This window comes from Manacus vitellinus, unplaced genomic scaffold (genome assembly GCF_001715985.3).
Source record: "Manacus vitellinus isolate BGI_N305 unplaced genomic scaffold, ASM171598v3 scaffold_34_pilon, whole genome shotgun sequence".
NCBI classification, from domain to species: domain Eukaryota; kingdom Metazoa; phylum Chordata; class Aves; order Passeriformes; family Pipridae; genus Manacus; species Manacus vitellinus.
Window position 1 is genome coordinate 423,241 of NW_021940488.1, and position 25,156 is coordinate 448,396.

Below are 25,156 nucleotides of genomic sequence, written 5' to 3' on the forward strand. Positions count from 1 at the left end.
CCTTCCAAGACTTACTTATTACTTTATGATTTTAGACCATTCCCCCATAACTTATCCCCAAATCCTAAAGCAAGTAAACTTCACTCATGAAAGTTCTGCTGCCTTAAAGAAAGTGGCCATAAAAGTTACCCTGATGAGCTGAGTTGTGTGGAAAAATGAAATAGAAAAAAGATTGGCCTAAACTAAAAAGAAGTAATATAAAAGAAGAAAAAGGAAATAGTTTCCCTTATATAATATGCCAAACTGCATATTATTTTTCTGAAAGGCACAGCCTAATAGAATAGCTTGCTTTATTTATAGAATACATTTGATACATTCATTTCTTACATATATCATACCATGGATGTTTTCTGCACTTTAAACAATTCAACATGCAGTAAGACTCCCTGGATTTGCCAGGTGTAGAACAAACAATATAAACAACACCTTGACGTATTATTTCCATTTATTCCCAAGAGAGACCTTTAGTTCAAACACACTGTTTTAAACTTAATTTTTAACTGAGTAGTGGAGATATGGTGGCCAGCACCCAAAATGAAGACTGACTGTCAAGACAGAGCCTAAGCAGTGACAGAGTTCTCTGTGTGATTTCCATTTAGTCTGAAAATCTCTTCAGGTTGGAAATACAGCATTGGTAAAAGTCAGGGTCGGTGCTCAGAACAGAATCTCCCCATTCATCTCTGAAACTAAATTAAAAGAAACAGCTCGAGATCAGTTTTTTACTTTTAAATACTATCCACTCCCATTCATCCTCTCACCTTTTCTCTCAACAACAAATGCAAAAAATTAGTGTTTGAAAGATCTTGACATCATATCTAGTGGGTAAGACAATTCATGATCTTACAACTCCTTTCCCTTCACTCTATTCTCTCTGAACAGGCCAATAGCTCTTGCCCAGGAAGACCATCCATTATCATGGTGACAGTTATTGATTTTAATTAAAGTAGTAGAAAGAAGCTGAAAATATTAAGCCCTATTCTTCCACGTTCCACGAATCAAAATAAATGGTACTGAGAATTTACACTGACACAACCACATATTTATGCCTATGTCCAAAGCTACAGCCAATTTGCAGAAGATGCCAAGAGAGAACTCCAAGAGCTTTAATTAGTATAGAAAGCTGATTTGATGGTAGGTACAACATGTAATAGTCTTGGCACCAGCGACTCACAAGAGCAGTGAGTCCCTATTGCAGTGAAAGACTTGACGGGCAGCAGTAGTCACTTAATTTGTTTGTATAACTAAGCAAGCTAGTTTGCCCTTTCATTTTTCCCCCCTATTGCTTATTGCATGCATGCAAAGAAAGCGTTTGGGTTAACATCCAGCTACTCACAATTACAACTTGAAATGCCTGCCAACTGCATAAATCTCACTAGCCATGAAAAGGAAAAGGAAAAAGGCTTTTTCGTAGAACGAGAGATCAAGGCACGCAAACACACACACACAGAGAAAACAGGAGTACAGGCTGCTCCTAAGCAATGTATGACTCCAAGCTGCATAAAAACACTTCAGTTACAGACTTCAGAGAAGTAAACTGATTCAGAAAGGCTGTGCTTCATGTAAAATTGCAAAACATGCTTTTGTTGACCTTTTTTTTCTGTCCCATCAGAAACAGCATCTTGTAATATAGCTTTGCTGCCCTGCAAGAACTGATGAAATGATGTTCACAAGGCACGGGGCACTACTTACCCTTGAGTAAGTGCCAGATACAAAGGACTGCTACTCTAATGATCAAGAAAAATCCATCCATCTCTCAAGCTCCACCTGATCAATGGGATAAAATTGGTTTACAATGTGATCCCACTACATTTTAGAGTAAGCTGACTGAAGGATAGACTTGTGCAGTCTACCTTCAGCCTTTTCCACTGCTATGTGGATGAATGAACAGAAAATTTTCTGTGTATTCCATTTTCTCTGTGGAATCCCTGCAGAAAAATGAAGTTGTTTTCCCAATGATTGTCACATGTAAGTACTTAGATATTAATCATCAATTTTACATATCAGGCAATTTTTCCTACTTTCTCTCAAGCAACAAAAATATGATATGAAATCCATAACAGCCTTGTTCCATCTGTAAATCCATCTGCTTTTTTAGCATGTGCCCTTGAAGTACTGATACATTTGGGGAAAAACAAGTTGCAAATAAACAAGTTTCATATACAGCATTTCAGTTGTGGAATGCAAAAATTCATCATGTCTTGCAACGTGAAACTGCACTGCATTCCTGTAACAGATATCTCTGGCTTGCAGGTTGTAGCACATTGTTGTCATTTGAATGTTTATTTCTTTCAATACCATTTGAACAGGTACCTCCTTTCAGTAAAAGAAAGATGCAATAAAGGAACTGCTTGGAAGCCTGAAATTTATTCATTTTTTTTCCCCACCCAAGGATCTGTGAATTTGGCCATTTTCTTGGTGTTCCTCCTCTGTTTGATTATCTGCCTGCATCTTATGGGCACAGAGATTTCACGGGACCTGATGTGACTGTGGGTCCCTTTGGAACAATATGCTGAACGAGCTTTATTGTTCCTGCTGGCTGAGTGACAGGTATTGAGCACACGTATGTTTCTCTGATTCAGGGTCATAGAGGAGAACCAGCTACTTCTGATGCAGCTCTGAAGTCAAACAAAAGAAATTCCGTGCTACTCAGGAGCATCATCTGAACCAGCAACTCTTTTCCCCTGACAATAGCGCTAAGTAAGAGATTTACCACGTGCAACAATTTTCTGCCACCTAGAGAGAGACTTGACAGAAAAAATGGCGTAAAATTAAAAACTGCCACTTACTCAACTTGCACAGAAAAAAAATAAAAATTGTTTGCACTCATTTTGAGCTTTGACAAGGGAAACAGGATGCTAATGCTTCCAGCATGCGCTGTCTTGGGTAAACTACAGCATAAACATCCATCAATCCCGAAACCAATTACTGTTCTTCTGATGTCCATCACAACAGACACCATTTTCTCTGTATGAATATTCATTAATCGGACCACTACGCATTGCAGGTAAGTTCAAAGAGGCTTTCCTTATCATGAAATGCGGATTAAAACATACTACAGCAAGAATACATTGTAATGTAATGTAACATAATGGTCGAATCTGGCCAATATATCTCAATTCACTCACAGCACTGTTGGAAATTCTCTAAACATGTCACTTCTTGGCTTGGACTTAGTTAATGACTGAAGTAGAACACACAAAGAATTTGGGGAAGGTATGCAAGCATTTACCCACCAACAGATGTCCCATCAGGGAATGACCCTTAAATCACAGCATGACCGGTAGAAAAAGAATCTATTGGAAACCTTGTGCAGCTAAGAGATGAGCATACCAATAAGTGAGGAGAATGAGGAATGCTAATTTTCATGCTACTCTAGGGTGTAATGAAAAAAAATGAAAATCTTTCCTGAAGACATGAATCTTTCCAGGTTTTCAAGAGCTCCATGTCTCACTCTCGGCTGACAGAATACAGTCACCTTGGGGTTATATTGAACAGAAGTAGTTATCGATTAGAAAAGTGTTTGCAGATTAGGAGCTTTGCAAAAGAGTTACTCAGCAATCTCTATTAATTGGATATGTTCAGCGCTTGAAACTTAATTTCTATCTCCATTTAAGCGGGTCAATATTGTGGAAGCAGCTAGAAAACAGGTCTGGTACAATAAAAACGCAGTTCTATTCCTATTTGTGTGGATCAGTCTAGTCAAAAGCGGAATGTGTCTACCTTTATTTCAGGCTAAATAACCACTGGCCTCATGAAGAGGTTGTGATGGTTTCCATCTGGCACTGTACCAGGGATTCATGGATTGTACCAAGTTACAGAATCACAGTTTAACTCAGAAACCGGTGATTGCCTAGTCCAAACCCCTCCACTCAAGCAGGTTGTACAGAATCATGCTCAGTTGAGTTTTGGATATCTCATAGGGTGGAGACTCCACAGCCTCTCCAGGTAGCCTGTTACAGTGTACCAAATGTAGCAAACTCTCCCTGCAGCAGCTGAGCCTTCTCTTCAAGGCTAAACAATCCCAGCTCTCTCAGCCTCCCCTTGTGCTGCCATGTATACACTCCCTGAATCCTCTTTGTGATCTTTGCTCCATTATGTCCATGTCTCCTCTTGTACTGGAGAGGACAGATCCAGACACAGCGCTCTAGATATGCTCTCACCAGGAATGAGTAGAGTACAGGGGTAACCTCTCTTGAACTCCTGGCAATGTTCTTCCTAATACAGCTTTCTTTGCCCCAGGGGCTCATGCTCAATTTTTTTGGTCCAACAGGACCCCCAGTGCCTGTTCTGCAAAGCTGTTTCTCAGACAGTGAGCCCCTGGTCTGTACTAGCACAGGGAGTTATCCTTCACCAGATGCAGGATCCTGCCTGTGTCTTTGTCGAACTTCATGAGATTCTTGTTGGTCTGTTTATCCAGCCTGTCAAGATGCCTTTGAAGGGCAACACAGACATCTGGTGTGCCAAACACTCCTCACAGCTTTACATTTTCTTCAAACTTGCTCAGAGCGCACTCTGCCCTGTTGTCCAGGTCAGGGATAACAGTATCGGCCCCAGCGCAGACCCTGGGGTATGCAACTGGTGACTGGCCTCCAGCTAGACTTCATGCCACTATCACAACCTTCTGAGGCCAGCAGGCCAGCTACTTTGCAGTCCATCTCCCTGTCCACTTGTCTAATGCATACTTCATTAGTTTGTCTACTCTTGGACACTTTTTGGGGCTCAGGAGCTCCATAAAAATCAGGTTCTGTTAAATTCTGTTTCTAGCAGTATCAAGTAACTAATCTTTACAGACTGTAACATGAAGACTTAGGCATTGGCTGTGCCAAAACAAGATGACTGGTCATAGTAATCTTGTCAGTTTTGCTCCTCAGTTCTGTAGGAAGTGGCAAATCACACTGAATAGGGATCAAGAGCAATTATGCAATTGAAGGAAACTCATTGTGTTTCTTCCCTCAAAGGCTAATATGCTAACATGACTAAAGGAGAAATACCGAGCACATTTTCTGAAAAACAACATGACCTTTAACAGGAAATGAAAAAAGCCTCATTTTTTCTTCTCCTATACAAAACAGAGAGCTCCTGTTTGAAGTTGCAGTGAATCTCAGCCTTAAGCTAACCTCTGGAGCCTTGCACATCTGTAGCTTAACTCAGAAGCAGATTAATTTAATTAAATAACTTTCAGTGTGTATGTTTTTGAAACACTAAATAGAAAGAGGTAAAATTTTACAGTACTAGCAAAGATAGGATGGAGACACTGAATCCAAACACGTTTAGTTTGAGTTTATCCATTTACTAATCTTCAAGGTTTGCCAAGTCATTTAATTTTTAGAAACACAGCACCTATGTAATGCTTAGAAACACCTGAATACCTCATGACAATTCTGATAAGACAAAGCAATCACAGGACTCCTGCACCTACTTAAGAGCAGGAATAACAGAATTCCCATAAGCAAAATATGTGGATACAAGCTCCAAGAACCCAGGTCTTTCTGACCATTGGTCTTACAGAGGAAGAGGTATGTCTTCACATGTTTAAAAGCACCAACTACTCACATTTGCTGAGGCATACAGTTCTGCAGAAACATAGTAATGAGGCGTGTTCTTCTCTTGTTTTGTATAATTGTTGTAAATTTCAGTGCCTTGCTCATCCAAGTCCCATGCACAACTAAAGTAACCAGTAGAAAGTGTCAGTACCAACTGAAGACAGAGTTCTCCTAAAATTCGTTTATGATGGGTCCACGTGTCCCTTCTCTCTTTTGATGCATGTAACCATTTCATCCATACTCCCCATATACAGTGAGAAAGCCAAACTTTGTGAATGCATCTTCCCTATCTTCTAAAATCCTTTACTCTCTGAACAAAGAAAGTATTTTGCTATTTTTGCTGTGATAATGTGATGTGTGCTAATAACTTTCTGATAGGCTGTCATCAGTGTCTCAGCAATTGTTTTTTCATCATGGAGTTCTCTTTGAAGATTATTAGTCACTGTCAAGGGTGACCTGCTAGCTCTATTGTTAATGGTTAATAGATGATTTTTCTTTACCTAATTTATACCAAAAATTAAACTCTAAAGGTTATGCTAGATGTTCCAAATCCTAAAGACCAAGTCTAAAAGTGCAGGTATTTAAAAAGGTGAGATGCATGAAGCAGCACAGCTATTCTTGGGCAAGCATTAATAATTAGATATTATTTTGGAGAAAGGGCAATGCTTCATCTGAAGATGAAGTATTATCTTCAATATCTCTTTGTGCAGTTGGTGGAACATGCCCACTGATTGTGCTTCTAATCTCAAAATAAGTTGGCAGGTTTGCCCTTTTCTAGCTGAAATATAGTCTCTTCTGGGAAATCTTTACCAACACATCCTGACAACTGTTATGTCCTATTAAAGGTTGTTCACTGATATTTGTAGTATCTTAAATACACACCGCATTATTACAGGTGAATTCTACATTTGCTTAGAATAAAGATTATGCTGAAAATAAAAGGCAAGCAGACATCCACAGGGCTGGTTTGTTTAGGAAGCAGACTCATTACTGTGCTAGACTATTGTTGTATACTATGGAGTTTCTTCAGGATCAGCAAAGTCAGCTGGGGATGAAAAACAGGCAGTTGTCAGACTCTGGGAGAAATGTGGTTATTTATGATCTCCTGCTCCCTAAGAACAAGAGAGTTCCACAGACATTTTTGATAGAAAAGGTAAAGAAACAGCTTGACTGATCCCTACACCAGAGTGATATTTAAAATTATGCTCAAATATTATTTTGTCTTTTCCTCAGATAAAAGTAGGAAAGTCCTCTTCATTTGGCCAAAGGGTTTTTTTGTTTTGGTCTGTATTTTTTTTGTTTAAAAAAACCCAGTAAAACAGTTGATCACATGAGAAAACAGAGGACTTCATTTCTTTCCTGAAGAAGGAAAATGCATGCTAGACTGATTTACTGGTTGGGAAAATTTACCTTGGCTTCAATTAAGCAATTTAAAAAGAAAAATCTGCTTGCTTGCAATAATGAAGAAACTATACCAGACACTAATGCACTCATTACATTATCCCTTTAGGGCTGGCAAAACAGTCTACACTCCATTTTTGTCAAAAATCTACCCTGGAACATCTGATGTCAAAACAATTTAGCTTTTATGTTTGTAACATTTTTAAGGTACCCATTTGTGTAAACACAAAAACAGTAGCAAAAGACTGCAATGATTCATTTGATAAAAAAAAAACAGGAAAGAAAAAAGAAGAAAAAAAAAGGAGAGAAAAAAACCCCACAACAAAGCAGCAGCTTAAAATCCTTCTGACAACTAAAAGTTAGAGCTCAGTAAAATAATTCCATTACATGAATTGTTGCTGAGAGTGTTACAATATTGGTTAACAGACAATATACTGATAATATCCAACTGTCATAATTCAGAAAAAAAAAAATTAACTCAAAGGCCAATTGTAATACTACCCATTCTCCCTCCCAAAAAACATATCCCATTTTCTTGTTCTTCTTTTAAACCTGTGCACAGGCACCAGAAATGTAATGAAACAATTTTTTTCCAAGGTATTAAAAAAATCCATAAAACCAACTCTGCTAACATCTGTCACGCATTCCTGGGCTAAAAGGCAAGTGTCACTGGAAGGTAATTGTATATAAAGTGCTAGAGCATGTAATTATTGAATCCCTTTTATGTTAATAGCCCCATTTATTCAGTAAGGATGGTCAAAATGGTTTTCTCAAACATGTTTGGGCAAACCTCAGTCTCAGTAGACATATTCTGAAGACAACACTTGCAAGGCAAGAAAGTTATTTGCCCTTGTATGCAAGTGCATACATGGATTTAGAAAGGGTCCCAATCTGTCTCTAGTCAGTCATATTCAGAATGCCTCGTCCTATTTATTTCTCACTGTGAGCCAGTGCATCCTGCTGGAGCACATATCCTGTGCTCCTGAACTCTCCAGTAGAAAAAAAATCTGTGTGCTCAGGAATTCGACAAGCAAAGCAGAACACTGGGGCATTTTCAGCTTGTGATAATCTCAAAGCTAAGTAGTATGTACTCACCTGCAAAATATAAAATCCCTTTAGCCTACTTGCTCTGTGGGAAAAAAAAAAATTGACGCAACGAGTTTAGCTTGTTTGCTTGCCCATCACAAAAAAAGTATTTTCCAATATTAATTGCAAAAGACACAGCCTTTATTACTGTTAATGATCCAGCCCCAGTCCGTGAAAATCAGCCCAAAGCTTTACTCCTAAGAATTTAGAATTAAGCACATTCATAGAGTATAGCCAGATTTTAAACAAGGATTAGAATTTGTGACCTTCAAGCATAAACTTACAATAGTGACATTTGTAAATTAATATTTAAGATTAATTTAATGACATGGGGTTGACTACATTTTTAACCTCAACTAAATTTTCTCTTTATATTTTGCAAGTCCTTTTTTAACTTTCTCATTTCTTTGTGTGCCACTTGCATACAAAATCTGTACATACTAAATGAACAATCACAGGTAGAAAAGTAATCATGGATATATATTAATACAAGTGGTTTATCATCATGTGACACTTCAAGTTCATGTGTTTTACTGTGTGGGATCTGACTCTGTGTGTCCTGAGTATTCTCTCAACAACAAAGACATGTGAGAAGTCACTTGAATCCTGTTTATGAGAATACAGTTTCACATCTAAAAATGTACTCTCTGAAACAAATTAAATTAGATACTACCTACTTTATGAAGTGAATTGAACCAAACACACCAGTAGGACTATTTTAATAAATAAAAATAGCTTGGTTTTGAAGGGAAGGGATTTCTGACAAAATGGAGAAACCTTCAGCCTTTGGTCTTTCATTTTGTTTACTGGAGTGGTAAAAAGAAGGTGGGGAAGAAAGTATGAATCAACAGATAAATTCACATTTGTTTTTCTTGCAAGAAATAAGGAAAATAAATTTCAGAACTTAAAAACCTCACCAAACTTTCAAAAAGTCAATCTGCAATTATATGGATGTCAGAGAGCTGAAACAGATGAAAAGTTAACTACTGCTACTTAAAGCCAAGAGCCATATGCACAGTCCACACCGAGCTTTAGTTCACAGAAGTAAGAAGAAACAGAAAGTGTTCCAGGACTGTAATTACAGAATAAAATGTAGGTGTTTATATTGTAAAATATGAGTCAGTCTACAATCCATTTAAAAAGTCTCACTTTTCAAAAAAACATTTTGCAGTAACAATATGTACAAGGTAATTGAGGCAACAAGAGACAGGCCAACAGAGTTAGTATGACTATGCATCTCTTAAAGCTTATAAATTGAGAAGATATTTTAAAGGATTTTCTAGGCAGCTGGAATTCAGGAGTCTGGCTTTGACAGCATAACAGGGAAATGGAGAGAAAGAGAGAGTGTGTACAAGGTGGTGTGCAAGAGGGCATGATAAAGGGTGAGGGTGAATGAGGCAGCACGAAAGGGGGAGAACAAGAATAAAGAGTGAGCAAGAGCAAGTGAGAAAGAGCATGAGGGAGAGCAAGGGCGTGAATGAGTGCAGGCGAGTGATAGGAAGAGCAACAGTGAGGGCAAGTGAGAGCAAGAAAGCAAGCACATGAGAGAGAGCATGTAGGAGAAAGAGAGCTTGTCTAAAATGTTCAGCAATATCAGCTATTAATAACAGATGTAAGAAACTAACTTGTCTCCAGTGAACTGCGCTTTGACCCACTTATTACAGAAGTCAAATGTGAGCTAAAAGAGTTGGGCTTGGAAAAGTGAAGTTCAGCTACTAACATTGTGTTTAAAAGCAATATCAATTAGTTGGAGGAAAAAGCAATTAAAAAAAAAAAGAAAGATCAGCAGAACACAGGAGGGGCAAGTAAAGTCTTATAATTGATAGAGTCTATGGGTTTCTGTTGCTGGTGATTCACACTGGCACAGTTTGTATAATTTCTCTGCCTCCTTTGCAACCGCACAGTATGCAAGTGTGTTGATTAAATGACACCATGGACTTATATAGAGACTGTTGCCCTGAAGCGTTCCCACTGATCATCCATTTGAGGCCAAACTCACACTAGACTCTCTAATAGAGTAGGAATACATAGAAGAAATCTGGTCTACTAGCATAGATCAACTGATGCAAAAGGGTGCAGTCCCCTAGATTGTCTCCCCCTGTTATGCCACAGCCTAAGGTGGAAATGGACCTCTGGGACAGCTTCTCAGAGCAAACAAGCAGCTTGGATCAGTATTTCCCTCACAGGAAGGAAGTCACTCATATTACATTCAAAATGAAAGAAAAATAGGGTGGAAAAGGAGTAAGAGTGGCTCTAAAAACACAGCTGGAAATTAGCTAGCTCCAATTGCAAGAAGCAGTTTGGGTTTTGGTTTCACTATGGATGACTTTCTGTACCCTGTTACATACTTTCCTATGACTTGTAGGTTTGCAAGTCTGATGCCTGTTGAGGCATATCTGTGACATGAAAGTACACCCTTCTACTGTCTGTCCAAGATGATGCCAGGAGTACCACTACTCATTGCCAAAAGACTGGACTACTAAGAAGGTACATCTGCCATTTTGCATCAGGCAGGCTGAGTTCAGGTCATGCTGTCCTTGCACTTGAGGGGTCAGGTAGGAGAAAGATAGACTTCCTCGAGGATTCACTTTCCAGTTCCTCATTGAAGTGTACTACTGCATACCACCCCTTTGTTTTTAACTTTACTTTTAAATCATTTTAGTTTCCTGTCTAAAGGTAAGAACTGAAAACATAAGTAATTACTCATCCAAACCACTGGCTGAAGCTAACGTTTCCTCACTTGTAGTTATGTTGCATAGTATAACATTAAAAAAACAACCCACACAGAACTGAAGTCTGCTTACCAAACATACTCCCAGCAGTCTGTTTCCCAAGCATCCTTCAGCCTTCTGGAAGCAGTAAAATGCTTCTGCTGAAGGCATGGAATAATCCTGAGAAAACTAAAAAAGACTTTTCATAGCTCTAGGATTAATGAGATAGGTAGCTTGTCACTAGTTGCTCATTATAAAGCAAGCTCAGAACAGTAATGGCTAAAAGTCATTAACTTCTGGCAGCAGCTCAGTGACATATGGGAAGAACTGATGGCCTCAGCTCACTTCTTAGAGCATGTAACATTTCTCAGTTGTCAGTCCCAGCAGAAAGACCACAGTTTCAATGCAATCTGGAGAGCTGATTTCTACATCCCAGCTATCAGATCTCATGGAATTTGGAAACTAACAGAGGAGCTAACTCAGATCTGTCTTCCCCGAGTAGCACACATCAGTTTCAAATTAGGTAATTTTGCATCTGCTGTGAATACTAAAGTCAAGCCAAAGGGATTCTTAAAATAAAGCAACCCCCAAATCATTAAGCTTCTTTAACAGCCACAGGAACATATTCAAGCGTACTTACTGCTCAATCACACTCTTTATCTTAAATCATGTCCCTTTGGTTCTCTCCTATTTTGAAGAGCTGCATAAAACATCACAGCATTTTTTTAAATCATAGATGTACCTGTGAACAAGCTGGGATTTACAGCACTTGGGATTTACCAAAAACTGCTAACACCAAACTCCCTTGAAGTACTTCTAAAAAAATAACCATGGAGGCAACTGAATAAGTTTATATTATGATTTTTTTCTTTTCAGTCATAGGAATGTGCATTAAAATACACAGTATTTTGAACAGAAAACCTGTAGTTTGATCAGTGGCTTGACCCACCCAGTGGTGAAGTACAATTGCCCCTTCAGAGGGTGCAGTAATATTGTCAGACCTGTGGCAGCCCGTGAGTTGAAAGATGAAAAATATGGAGACACAGAGAGGAAAACCCACACTAGAAATGCCGACAAGCTTTCGAGCATGTAGACTCTTCTTCCAGTAAGCACTGAGACAAGTAAAGTCTTGAGGATCTTCTTTGCAAAAGCCTCTACCATGTTTTACATTATTTAGGTAGTGGTGGTTGAATTCAGATGCAAATTACAAAGTAGTCCTTGTGCAATTCCCATTTACTCACAAAAAACAACCTATGTGTCATCTTTCTTTTCAGAACAGACAAATCAAAAGTTTCATGATGACATATTGAAGAAACTAGTCTGGCCACCAGCTTCAACCAGTTTTGCGCTATGTTTGAAAGAACATTAAGTTGTCCTGCCCTACCCTATACCCTGATGTTGTTTATATGTCTGCATTTATCCCAAGTAGAAATAAAATCCAAACCCCTAAACCCAAACACTTAACCCAGCCCCTTTGCTGGGTTAAGCCCCTGAAACTGTGCAGTTGCTTTTCCTCAACGTTTCTTCTCTAAATTGCTATGCCACATTGAGAATCAAAACAGCCAGTGACTGAGAAATTGCCACAACATTTTGGTCATGCTGTTTCTCTTGAACTGAAGTCAAGATGCTTATGGACAAAAATAAATGCTTTCTTCTTCTTTTTTTTTTTTTTTTTTTTTGCTACAAAACACTTATTATGAAAAGCATGTTTCACTTCCATTACTGTTCCTTAACATCAAATCTTTTAACCACTGAGTAATTTGTTGCTGCCTACGCCATGACAGCTAGCAAGCCTGACATGCACAGCTTTGTTTCTATGTGGTTTAATACATTGCAATTGAAGATTCTCTACTCAGTCCAAGTAGTACAGTGTGAAATCAGGACAACTATTTTTCTATAAATTCAAGAACCCTTGCTGGCACTTTAGGACCATTTTATAGTTCAGGTACAAGAGAAGATGTTTAGACATAATGCATTTTTACCAGCGAAACCATATGTTTCTATAATTTCATGTTATGAGAAAAGGTCAGCTGTATTTCATATAGAGTTAGGTGGAGATGCAAAAAAAACTAGAAGAAAAAATGGTGGACAAGTTTTAAGCCAAGGTCATAAAGTTGAAGCTTCTATTTCATTCTGTTAACTGTAATAAATACTGAGCAAAGCAAGTCAGTGGATCCAGAACATCTAGAAAGGGCAAAGCAGAAGCTTAATGGCACACTGAAAACATGGGCTGCCAAAGAAGAGTCTGGGATATGATGAATGGACTCAAAGGACAAGAGCTGGATTTTCAAGAATAGAAGCAGACCTTGGTGTTGCCTCAGAAACTGGAAAGGGAAGAGGAATGCCACATTAAATTAGAAGATAATTGGAGAATCATGCTGATAACCATAAATGTTTTGGTGATTTCATAGGACAGAAGGTCATAGACATTTCAGCCTAAGACCATGACATTAGATACAACTGTTCAGAGGCACAATTACAGAAATATAAGTTGGTTGTTAAAAAACAAAACAAAACTCACACCTAAAGCTGTTCTATAAAGTAACTGTTCTTAAAAGAGGCAAGCATAGCAGTTCACTTAAACCACGAAGTACTCATAAATGCCTCCTCTGTACAATGATGGGAATATAATTATACGCTTTGCTATGTTTTGTACAGAGTTTATTTGTCTTTTTAATTTATGACAAAGGTCTTCTCAGTTTCAGGTAAATTATAAGCCCTCAAAATAAAAATCTAAAATTGCCATGTAACTGTAAGACCTCACTCAGGGGAGGGAAATGAGGAATATTTTATGACTCAAAAGATCATGCTTGATGCCTTGATAGACTTATGGGAAAGTATTTTTAAACATGGGTTTCAGAAAACATTATCAAATTGCAAGAAGGTAATTCTTGAGGAAGGTTGTAATTTTGAAAGAGCTTTGAAATGTCTGTGTGTGTTGTGTGAACACGTATATAAATGTAAACATCCTGATGTTTTAGAGCAATTCGTCTCTATCCCTTCCCAAAAATGTCAAGAACTTTCACTGAGTTTTGAGATTCTCTGTCCAGCAGAGAAAGTCCAAAACACCTGCAAGACCTGTTAGAATATCACACACCACGACTCACACTGTCCCCATCGACTGCTGCAGCAGATAACTAAGTTAGGCAGAGGAGGGGCAGCGGCATCTGAGGACACGAGAGTAATCAAAAAGTTAATTTCTACACTGGCAAAATGCAACAAAACACAACTATTCTGACAAATTATTTGGAATTGTAGAATCACGATTGTTTCAGCAACTATATAATTTAATCTCACACAGTTCCAGCTGATGCTTTATTCTAACAGTTTTGAAGAGGGTTGCCAACAGCGATTGATGCAAGATGCTGAAATGTTCCAATTTTATGTGATTGTAATTTCTAATCAGAAATAAATAATCAGTTAAAACTGAGAACTACTTTGAAGTTACTAAAAACCTTAATAATAGCAGTAAGATGTTTCCAAAAATTGCTGTCAAGGAAAATAAAAAAGGAAAAGAAATTTTTTATTTCCCACTAAACGCTTGATTTTGTTTACTCATAGCTTCAGCTTTGGTGTCCCTACGTTGTGTCTGCACCCATCAGATCTAGAACCTTGTTTTTAAATGACACCTGAGACCCCGATGCACTTAGCTGAGATCAAGTGCAAATATACTCAACACTTCCATTCATGACAAAAACCGGCAGTGAGTCACTGACAGTGCTCAAGTCAAAAGTCAGCTCAGGCAACAGTTGAAACCCCACAGGATTTCATAAAACCCAGCAGGATCCAGAGACCTCTGAATCACATTTACTGATCTAATATGAGGCCTGATTATATCACTGTCTTGTGCTTCACATTTATTGCTCAAAAAAATAGCAAAACTTACCTTTCTCCTCAATCTATTGCTGCATGAAAGTACTGTAAGTGTTTCCTTTAGAGTACAATGCCAAGAAACATTATAATAATATCTTTGGGGCATAAATCTCTGAAGGAGATTAAACAAAAGCCTATAAGGGCAGCACGAAGTAGACTTTATTACATTTTTAGACAGAAATCAAGGAATTAGTGTTTAGGCAGTAGACCTATTCTTTCCTGTTTAGCAAGAAGAACATTATTAGCTCATACTCTCAATTCTAAAGTATCCTGTAGGCATTATACCTCTACAGCTGAACAATTACCAAAAGGGATTAATTTGCCACCCAAAATGATCTCATTTTCTCCTCATTGTTCAGAATGCTTCATAAAAAGGAAATACGAGTATTCTAGTCTTTAATATTAGTAACTTACATTAAAATAATTTACATTTTGTTAGGATAAAAAAATCCTAGGGTAAAAAAAATTGTTCAAACTCCTTGTCAAAGCCTTCTTTTCTATAGTGAGTTTTTGAAAAATTAAACTGATTTTATTACACTATCTTTCTGCAGATGTTTATTTTTATCCATGAATCAGTGGGTTACAAGGCTTAATTGGGATCCCTCCATTAAAGCAAGTGGTAGCATTGATTTACAGGGTATTAAGGGACAACACCTTTCCCTGTCACCTGCCAGTGAAGTCCTGGTTATGACTATATAGGAGAATGTGATATGCAGCCAAATTATATTTCAGTCAATTCATATCTTATAAGCTTCCAATAAACATCCCACATAGGATGGAGCAACGTTTGTTATTGACTAGTTTAGCTAAAACACATAGTTTTATTTTAGTCAGGCCACATTTAGTCACAAGACCAAGAAATATTTTTCATGCTATTGAAAAAAAGCTTAGGATTTATGTGAAATTCCCAAAACACAGACGGCATTTGCCATCATGTTCTCTATAGTCCAGATTCAATTTCCAACAGAAAATCTGTCAGCCAAACATTCTCTTTTCCTCAAGTTACTGATAGTGAATTCAAAATCCATACAACCAGTAAGAACTCTCATCCTGGCAGCAGCCAGATACCTTTTCCTGCACTGTGCCATTCACTTCTCAACCAGTTAAGTTTCAAGATATATTCACCACCCACATTTACAAAGGGAAGGAATATGAAAAAAAAAAAATCAGCCAGCCTCTCCAGCTCTCCTCTTGGATCACTTTTTATATTAGACAATGACATCTACTTACTGACAGAACTAGAGCCCATACCCAAGCACCCTGGATTTTTTCCCATAGCTGCAGAGGGAAGTCCACATCGACAACTTCGTTTGGAGGAACCCGTCCTCTCCTCAACAAACCTGAGAATGTTTGCCAAACAGGTATGGGATGCTACTGATAAAACTTTGATGATCCTACAGAAACCTAAAAGGGTTGTGAATGCTTTGATACTGGTTTTTCATATTTATGTTTAGAGAGTTTGTTCTATCATTAAAGAGGAGCACTCAGGAAATAACAGGAGTCAATCAAAGCCAGTATAATTTTATTTTACCCCTGACTTTAACTTGAAACCTTGCATAAAAATGTATTATAAAGATGAAACCTAAATCAGTGGTCCCTGTCAAAACCAGAAAAAAACATCTCAGTGGCAAGTATTTCCAGCTGTACTATAGTTTCACCAGAATTTATCCATCCTGAAAGCCTGTCACATCACAAACAGCTTTAGTTGGAGCACTTTATTCACAGAAAGTCTTTAAAAAAGTTGCTTCAATGTTTTTATGTTTCCTCTTTCCTTTCACCATTTGTCCCGTTCTTATCAAACCCCAGAGTCACCACTGCTTTGTGGTATGTCAGAGATTTGGTAGTGAGTTGCTCATAAGAGTACTACATTGGTTTACAGCCACAGTAAATACACAAGTGGCAGCACATTAAAACTGAAAATTTATAGGTCTAAAAAATTCTAGTTTAAGTTGCTATTCATCCACATAATTGGATGTTAATAATAGGGTGCACAGTGCTGGCATTCATATCAGATACACATACTATATATTTATTAAGTATAATTCATTCCACTGAAGTTCTAATGAGGGCTGCTTAATTCTGGCTTTAATCAAATGTCAGGAGGCAGAAAGCCAAGCAAAGACTGTTTTTCAGAGGTGCAATTTTGTGAATGAGTCAGACAGAGTTTTTTTAATGTTAAGTGTGATTATATTTGGCTTTATCTCTGCCTACATACATTCTCTTCCCTATTTGCTTTTTTTTTTTTGCAGCTCATAACTGAAAATGAATGGAACTGAATGTTATGTTCTGATTATCTGCTTGTTCCAGTGATGGTTCTTCATTGTATGACTACCTTTAATGGATATATAATATATACGACAGGTGGGAAAGAAAGGTAATCAAGCATGTTTTTGAGTTATTTTTGAGGTAGATACTATGTGAGCTGTTTGGTTGCATATGAACAAGCTGATACACACTTTTGAGCCATTATGATAAATGCTATGATCATGTTAAGCACTCACTCCTTTGACAAAGCATTCTGCCATTGGCACAAGATTAAAAAAGTAAGAGAAATTAATAACAGCTCATCATATTTTCTGATCTAACTGTCATCCACCATCACTGTCAGTCACAGTCTCAATGCAAACTGGTACACACACATGGTCTTAAAAAGGAAGTAAATTCACTGATCACAGAATTACTGCATTTTATACCCTGGAGAAGACTGTTCCAACCCTTTTCTCTGGCAAAAGTTCTGAAGAAAATAGAACTGGATATGGTAAGACATAGCAATAAGAACCAAGAAAGACCCAAAATATAGCAACTTTTTCCTCCTGCTTTGAAGGACAAGGTTTGCATCTTTTTGTTAATAAAGCTAAGACACTCAGATGATATTCTGATTATCTTCACAAGAAGTCTAACTTCTGACACTAATTTCTTCCACAAATTTGTAAACTCATCTTCTGAATGAACAAATTTAGAATACTCCCTTATCACCATCAATTCCTCATGTAGCATGATCAACCACCAAAATGGTTGCTTAGAAGCAGCTATATACACTGAAATAATAAAAAACCCCAAAGATAAGCATATCTATTCCTGTAAAAAACCAGGAAGTATCTGAAACATCCCTGAAGAAAAGCTCTTTTATATAACTACGCCCTCATTTTGTTCTGAGAAAAATATACCCCCTGTACAACCAAGAGAGCAATTACATAGCAGGGCACCCATTTAAGGAATTAAGTCAGATTTTGAAAGAAGCACCAAAACACTGTGTGAGAATTTCAGTAAAAGCCTCTAGTCCCACCCAGAATTTTCTCAGTGTCATTTAGAGTTGGTGCCTATACAGAAAAATCAGCAACTAATAGCAATACATACTAACTCCTCCTAGAACAAATTATTTTAGTCTTCACATGCCTTCCTATCTCTACTACACAAGGAGTTGGAGTTTACTCTGAAAGGAGAACTCCAAATACATTAAAAAAATTTAAAGCATGCCTGGGCAAGTGTAAAATTTGTAGGGGAGATTTACCTTGTCAGTAGCGGAGATATGACAACAGAACTGTCAACATCTTACCTCTGCATTTCTGGGAACATAACACTTCATTCACAGCACCCTTCCAATGTCTACACAGATTAATCTGAACAACCATTTCAAACCAGAATGAAGTCATACAGACAAAAATGTCTCTCTTGCCAGTGAGGGAACACAAAACAATCCCTCCATTTTCTGGTCTTTCACTCCTGAATGATAAATCACAATTCTACTGGGTATTTAAAGCTGTAATTCTGTCCTTCCCATATAGGCAACCACTTTATCTCCTTTCCCAACAACTCTGTATTCTACAGGTGTAAGACACTACTCTCTTTCTATCAATCTCACTGCCTTCCTAGTGGAAGTTATAAAGGTTGTTCCCAACATATATTTGGTCTCGAAGCTTGCTACTACGTTTTCTGTTTTGAAAAGTAGCTTATCCACTTGAGAGTTTTTATGTTGTTTCCAAAATAGTTTACGCTTGTCATATTTAAAAGTGATCAGCTCTCTACCTTCATAGCTCACCTATATCATTGTCCTTAGATCATCATAGAATGAATTCTCTTACGTATTAGTTGCAGAAAATACTGGAATTTATTATCTTGACTATTGAAACAAGCAGAAGGATTTATCAAAAACACGTTATGTTGGTATGCAAACACTACTCAATCAAGTACCCATGATATTTTTTGGTTGGTTTTGCTCATTTGGTTTTAAAAATTAGATTTCTATCCTACTTTATTTAAATCCTACATTACATAATCATATACTGTTGCACAAATAATTTCTGCATGTTACAATTTGTAAGTCATGTCATTGTGTTCACAGGGATGCAAGATTACCAGGTCTGCATTTGAGCACATAACTTGTCTGAGGAGAACTGATACAAAAGCTGATGAAAAATTAATGCCCATTTTGCAATTGTAGTAGATGCAAATACACACTGTGCAACCATAGCATGAGTTTAACAGAGACAAGGAACAAGTATGAAAAATGGCATCTTAGTAACTCTATGTGACATCTTTATAATTAAATGCCACAGTTATTAGAAGTCTAAGCCATCAACTAAAAACTAATGCACTTCCTGTAAAAAGAGCAAGAGGGAATCTGGTAATCTTGGAGAATGTGTGCTTTTTCATCAATATGCTTTTTGACAACTGTTGTACAGTAGTTAACTATCACGATATTCAAGGAGCAAAGTGATTCTTCAAATGGCAGTGGAACAACTGATAGCAAGGTGGCATCAATCATCTGATGTATATCTTTCCTTGAAGAGTCCACCCATTTTATGTACTCCTGATTCCTTTAAAATAACTCTGAAAACTCTTTGTACAGCCTGCAACATCTCTGCAATCACTTTCATGCAGACATTAGAATTTTGTTTGCCCCTTCTGGTAATCATATAGTTTGCAAATCTGGAAAATCCTGCTGACTCTTAGCATTCCACGTTAGGTTTTAGATTTCATTTCAAAACAAATGCTTAAACTTTTTCCAGCTATTTCTCTGTGTCAGAGTCTTGTCTTATGAGGCAGAGGAAAAAAAAAATCAGAAAGTCTTTAAGGCTCTAATCAACACAGGGACTTAGTTCCAGGACCTGAGACTGACACAGAAACAATCAGTGTAGCAGGTGCTAGAAAACTTGTAGGGTTTAGGTTTGATTGTTAGCTTGTTTTCTGTTAGTTTGCTTGTTTGTTTTGTTTTGATTTTTCTTTCTTTTAGTAATTAAGTTGCTAAAAACGTCAAACAAACAAACAAAAATACACACAATGCATAAGAGAGAAGAGTAGCAGTCAGAAACAAGTTGTATGACAGCCAATCAATCTGATGGCACGGTGGCACTTCATCTTAGGTAGAAGAGAATTTGGTGTTGAGAACGCACCAGGAATGCAGCCATATGCTGGTGGGAAAAGATACACTGGTGACTGCAGACATGTTGGTCATCCCATGATTACTCTTTTCCCATGCAGGAGGCAAAAAACCCAAAACCAACTAACCGACTGCAGGCACATGTGATGAGTTGTGCCGGAGTCTCCTGTGTAAAAGGAGCACAGATAATGATATCTCGACACTCTTTGAGACCAAACCCCTGACTCAGTAGACCTGCAGGGTGCTGGGTGGAACACAGCCCTCCCAAAGAGGCCGGCTGGGCACGGCCACCTGCTGCAGAGCCTGGGGGGGGATGAGCAGCAGCAGAGCAGAGCAGCTGTAAGGCCATAAAGGGAAGTCAAGTGAGTTGCCTGCCCATTTAAGTCAAACGTACCTAACCAAATTCAGCCTCCTGGCTCTCAAGCAGTGATCTACCTTTAAGTAGAAATCCCAAAGGCTGGAAAATCAGCTATTAAAAGTGTCAAAGACAAGCTTGCTGTTAGCCAAGGAGAGACACAGAACTAAATAAACCCATGATGACACCTCCAATTCCCTACGAGCAGATAAAAAGAACATTTTAAGGACTACTAGCAGCATTTTGTCCCTGTTGTGCTTAGCAAAGCAACTGGTGAGTACTGCCACCTCTTTAATAATTTATTACCTGAACAGAATTGACTGCTTTAAGTTTTGATAAATGACTGATGAAAAGACAGAAAGAAGTCCCTATTGCAGAAAACAACTGGACCTCAATAAAACTACATTAAACTCAATAAACTTGTAAAGTTTCAAGTAGACCAGAGTTTAGCAGATTGGTAAGGAAAATAAATATGATTCCATTGCTGTGTTAGGTCAGTTTAGCAACACTCACTTTATCAGCACCATTTTTGTGAAATAATCTTTTCATTCAGAACTGAGTAATTCTGAATTTGGCTCACATGCTCCACAGAAGCCAATGAAATCTGGGAACTATTTTTAAGTTTAAGAGCTTTGTCACATGCCTGAATATTACCCACAGTCACATATGTAAGACTTCCATACGGCCAGTTTACAGTTTGAGTCCTTCTCTCTCAAATTTCCATTGTGTGCCAGCAAAAAGCTCAGGGAGATATATTCCCTGACAAAACTCATTTTCCCCAGTGTACATCAGACCTATCTAGCACAAAAAAAAGGCACCTCTGCTCTCTGATCTGTAGGTCAGCTGAAATGGAAAGAGCTCTGGTAAACACAAATCTGGTGCACGTTTTAAACTCAGTGTTTTAGAGATGCACCTGTGACAGTTGTCACACAAATAATCCTACAAGAAGAGTTTTAAATTCAGAACTGCTATGAAGAGGTAGCTTGAACTGTTACATACATAGAGTATGTTTTATTTGAAATTTTTGTGTTTCATTGTTTTGGGAAACTTATAGCCCAGAGGGCCATTAGCTGCAGTCAAATACAAGTGTATTAGATGCTACTAAACATCCATTCCCTATAGCCTTATTTGCAAAATGCCATCAACATTCTTCTGTGGGAGTTCATCTTTATGGAGAAAATGGCATTTCTCTTTTGAATCCCTGTTCCACTTTAAAAACTGCCCCACTCCCTTTTTTTTCCCTGTCTTCATCCTTAGTACTTGGTTTAAGACAAGATATGCAACTTTGCCAGCTCATAGCACTGTCTCTGCCACAGTTTCTTTCAAAAGCAGACTACTCTGGTGAACAAATAATCAAATTACTTCTTCATTTTATGTTACTTCCCTTAACAGTTGTCTTCTCAGAAGTAGGATCTTTGGGTCACAATACGCCACAGGCCCAGAAAGCAATTAGGTGTTCTAAATTAATCAGAAGAGTGTTAATTTGATCAAACCAGTACTGCCTGAATCTCAAAGCATCCAGGTTACTGAACAAGACCTTGGATACTATCCAAACATTCCGTTTAAAGAAAAAATTTACATCAGAAACAAAGCGGGTAAGTCTACTATCCTGTTATAATGATATTCCATATAGAACTGAAACATATAGTGTATTTTATTTTTTTAAGGAATTTATTGAAAAGAGAGATGAACAGTACAGAAAAGGACTGTTTAACAACAGATATTTCCTACAAAAAAATAAATAGATCTCTGGTAAAAGCTTTAATTTCAATAGTCAGCAGACAAGTTAGCAGACTAGGACAAGGGAAGCAGATCACAGAATGGCTGGTTCACCTCCCCATCCCAGTGCTCAGCCCTGTCGTAGTTCTGGAAACATGGCAGCTGAGGACACTCATATGACATTTTGGGTACTGTATTCTGTGGCTGGGAATCAGAGACAATATACACAACTACAAAATCATTTGGTTTTTAGATGATCCAAGTGTATCTACGTGTCAACATGGTTGATGCCCTTTGTTCTGCAACAACCAAGAGTAATATATACAGGCAGACTGTCACACACATATGGCTTCAACTAAGTGAACAAAATATTGAGCTCAGTGTTAAAATAATCACAGTTCACAAGAGTCTCAGTTCAAACTGAATTACTTGGAATCTTCTCAATTTACCCCAGAATTATTCATGTTTTAAGATTACATCACATCATTAAGATACTCATTCTCCCATCTAATACCTCAGTTTCTAACCCTGGAGATCAAGTCTGTCAATGCCCATGATAATTCACAATAAAAATACAGTGACATTTCAAAAATCTGAAAGCACTACTGCATGTAAACTGTCTGATAAGCTAATAAAATAGACACTTTCATTCTGAAGTGCAGACATTTTGACATCTTTCAGCAGTGCTAAAGAGTGATGCTAACAAAAATTAATCTCCCTTATGATGTTGAAGGTAGGAATTTATCCTCCACTAAAAAATTCCCCGTCAAATTCTTAAGAGATCAGATGTTACTGTGGATAAAGGATCTGCAATGTGAAATAAAATCAGTAAAATAAACTAGGAATCTAAACTTCTAGGGTTTTTTAACCAAAACACAGCCTTACCAGCAAGTATAGAACTTATCCAGCTACAACACGTTTACATCAGATCAAACAAAAGTGTTATTAAGGGAAATCTCATTATTTAATCAAATCTAACTTCCAAACTGGAAGCCTGGAATGTGTTTAAGACCAACGCAAAAAAACCTGTTTCATACCTGTTTAAGTGGAATCTTTTTAATTCAGTATTTCAATTTCATTTTAGAACATGTCAATGGCCCATATGAAACATCTGAGAAAATTTACTCATCCTCTGTGGAACAGGACACAGTCCATCAAAGATAGCATTGCTACACTTGTGCAAGCCTTAGCAGAAAACAGAGACTGAAACAACACCCTTATTCTCAGAGGTAGTCTCTCCAGAATTAAAAATAATATGGAAGAAAGAAAAATGGTACAAATTTAGACTTACTGCATGCACAATAACCCTATCACACTGGAAAATACTGTGTGCTGTAGCGATTGGCCAGGGACACTTCACCATCCCTCTCCCAGAAACACAACACCACTGTGGAATAATTTGGAGAAGAAGCAAGCTGTGCAGCAGATTTATTTTCATCTGACCTTTATCAGACTTAAAGCATGGAAGTGTGCTCCAAAATACTGCAGCTACCTAGGATAAAGTGTCTGATCAACCTACATTAAAGAAAACTCAGTGATTCAGAGCACATAAGAATCAGTGCCCACCAACTGCAGCAAACCCAGAAGTATGAGGTACCACAAGAGGCTCTCCCACAAAAGCTGAGAGAAGTGGTGGCACAGGTGCCTGGACTGGCCCAGTTTTAAGCACCTGAGGTACTCAGAAGCAGATATTTCAGGTTCGTAATACAACTAAAAGAGACATTGCCAGGAGATTGTTCAAAACTTCAGAGCTGTTGATTTATGCTCCGAAGATGCCTCTTTCTCTCCATTACCAGAGGATAAAGACTAGGGAGACTATGATCCTAAAATTTCTGCAGTAGGGAATAAGGCTAGCATGGTCAAGATTCAGCTCAGAACAGAGTATTTGGGTAGTTCAAATCTGTTAGAACTCATAAATTATAATTGCAGCCATTGAATTTATTAAAACTTGAACGATTCATGCAGTCATGTGAAGCAATTCAGGTTTATCACTGACCATAGCATACAGCAATGGAGAACAATGAGCAATTATTTGTGACCAAAAGCAACAGGTAAAAATAAGAGGGAAAATTAAATCATGCATTCTTTCTCCAACAAAAGAGAAGAAACATTTTCATGTTTTCTCAGTTCTCAAAGACCAATTAAATGTTTCATAGTGTACGAAAACAACTAGGGTATAAAGAAAATAAAAAAAGGAAAACAGAAAGAATAGAATGAGCACTTTTAAGGAATATGCTTAAACTTGTTAATTTTTAATATTAAAAGGTGTTGATGATAGACCTTTTCTCATATTAATCTATGAATATGAGAAAACATGGAATCAAATACTTAAAGAAAAATAAAGAGAAGATGTTAGGAGAAGACAAGTCTTGGATCTACTTTACTTTAATTCATTAAAATATTATCACAGGGGTAATATTGCAACATAGCATCTGGCTGATGTCATGTTTACGTGCTTTCCCAAACAAGGCACTTCAAACCCCACTCATAAAAATTAAAACTACAATTTGAGTAAAATTATAAATTTTGGTCATCAATTGATACAACAGTAGTATATGATATTTGCATACCAATTTCAACATTTCAACTTTGAAAGGTCTGCACAAACGTCAGTTGTATAGTTCATGTGTGAGAAAATGTATTACTCCAGCATAAAGGGGAAAAAAGACAAAACCAGACGAAAAAAACCCCATAATGCAGTATTTCTCACTCTTGAGTTCTGTCCAGCCTAGAACCTCATGCTGCTTCATAAAAATTTGTGATGAGATGTACTAGAAACTGAACAATTTCTGTTCCAGTCAAAGGATTCACAGATCAGAAGCACAGTGTGGTAGCTCACGATTTTTGACAGCTTGTCAGTAGTGGTACCAGAAGTTGTTGTATCCAGCTGCTTACCCCATCCCCACCCCGACACAGCACTACTAGATAATGCAGCAGTCCCTGCGGGGCATCCACTGTTTAGCCAACGTACCTCACGGCTGGGTGCTGTTACCTTCCAACACCATCTATTTCAACCAGGATACGAGCTCAGCAGCCGAGGGGACGCTAACAATCTGTTCTGCTACTAGGCAGTAAAACTCCACCAGTG

At 37.8% G+C, this 25,156-nt stretch overlaps 1 long non-coding RNA gene across 1 annotated transcript; it reads right to left on the minus strand.

Moving 5' to 3' along the window:
- Positions 1-499: 499 nt before the first annotated feature.
- On the minus strand, positions 500-25,156 carry LOC108640467. Its single transcript, XR_001921201.2, has 5 exons — positions 25,061-25,156; positions 8,040-8,073; positions 5,554-5,665; positions 1,690-1,764; positions 500-686 (listed from the first exon to the last, which is right to left on the minus strand). It is a non-coding gene; the product is annotated as an uncharacterized LOC108640467 (long non-coding RNA).